Raw genomic sequence first — 1,940 nt, forward strand, 5'->3', positions numbered from 1 at the left:
TTATCAAGCCTCATATATGCATTTTTCTCCCTTTTTTTTTCATCAAGGTGGATAGAATAAAACAAAACAGAACCTACAAAATAGTGTGTTAGAGGCATGTTAAAGCTAAGTGTTGCATTTTGAAATACTGAAAACAATTCGGAAGAGAAATAAAGATCATATTTCAACCAACAACTCCATAGATATATAACAAACTCACAATGTGCAAAGACCAATTATTGGTAAAAACTCATTAGGACCAAAAAGAGAGTTTCATATCACTTGAAGGTTTCAGAAGACAAAAAGAGACCACATCAGTAATAAGATTCAAGCATGGTCTATGTCCATTTTTTTTTACTACAAAATTCAGATCTCTCATTTCTTATTCAACAAATGTCTCTTTGACCTGCAAATTAGAATTCTCAAACAAGACATTATCACAATTAAAACAGAAGTTGCAGCCCCTTTTTTTTTAAATTGAAATGATGATGATGAGAAATGTAAAAAAAAAGACATGCACAATACATGAATAGGTTAGCACTTGCAGCAAGTTGAGAGTGTTCTTGAAAAAAGAAAGTTCAGAACCCTATTCCAAGAAAGTTCAGACCCCAGAAGATAAAATTCAAAGTGATGGTTCTTCTTCTGTCCAGAATTGTGTCATCCAAACCTATGAGACACAAACTTCAACAAACACATTGGTATGCGAAATTGTTACTCAGGTTGTGAATTATTGTTCGAAATTGATTCCCTGGCGATGGCACCAAAAATGTGTAGAAACTCTACCGTTGAAAATACATAAGTGAAGAAGGTTCAGGCATGGCCGAGAGGCCAGCCCTCAAACGTGATCTAAGATAGCATACAACTGATCAAAGATATCTAATACAATAGTAAAAAGTTCTATTTATAATAAACTAGCTACTAGGGTTTATAGAAGTAAGTAATTGATGCATAAATCCACTTTCGGGGCCCACTTGGTGTGTGCTTGGGCTGAGCTTGAAGTCTACACGTGCAGAGGCTCTTTCTGGAGTTGAACGCCAGCTTTTGTGCCAGTTTGGGCATTGAACTCCACTTTGCAACTTGTTTCTGGCGCTGGATGCTAGAATTGGGCAGAGAACTGGCGTTAAACACCAGTTTGCGTCGTCTAAACTTGAGCAAAGTATGGACTATTATATATTTCTGGAAAGCCCTAGATGTCTACTTTCCAATGCAATTGGAAGCGCGCCATTTTGAGTTCTGTAGCTCCAGAAAATTTATTTTGAGTGCAGGGAGGTCAGAATCCAACAGCATCAGCAGTCCTTCTTCCACCTCTGAAAATACCTGAAATCACAGAAAAACACACAAACTCATAGTAAAGTCCAGAAATGTGAATTTAACATAAAAACTAATGAAAACATCCCTAAAAGTAACTAGATTCCACTAAAAACATACTAAAAACAATGCCAAAAAGCGTATAAATTATCCGCTCATCACAACACCAAACTTAAATTGTTGCTTGTCCCCAAGCAACTGAAAATCAAATAGGATAAAAAGAAGAGAATATACTATAAATTCCAAACTATCAATGAAACATAGCTCCAATCAAATGAGCGGGACTTATAGCTTTTTGCCTCTTGAATTTGGGCAGAGAGCTGGCGTTGAACGCCAGTTTGCGTCATCTAAACTTGGGCAAAGTATGGACTATTATATATTGATGGAAATCCCTGGATGTCTACTTTCCAACGCAATTGGAAGCGCGCCATTTTGAGTTTTGTAGCTCCAGAAAATCCATTTTGAGTGCAGGGAGGTCAGAATCCAACAGCATCAGCAGTCCTTCTTCAACCTCTGAATCTGATTTTTGCTCAAGTCCCAGGATTTTATTCCTTTAGGCCCTCCTATCCACTGATGCTCAAAGCCTTGGGATCCTTTTTATTTGCCCTTGCCTTTTGGTTTTAAGGGTTATTGGCTTTTTGCTCTTGCCTCTT

This window comes from Arachis ipaensis, chromosome B07 (assembly GCF_000816755.2).
Source record: "Arachis ipaensis cultivar K30076 chromosome B07, Araip1.1, whole genome shotgun sequence".
Classification (NCBI taxonomy): Eukaryota; Viridiplantae; Streptophyta; class Magnoliopsida; order Fabales; family Fabaceae; genus Arachis; species Arachis ipaensis.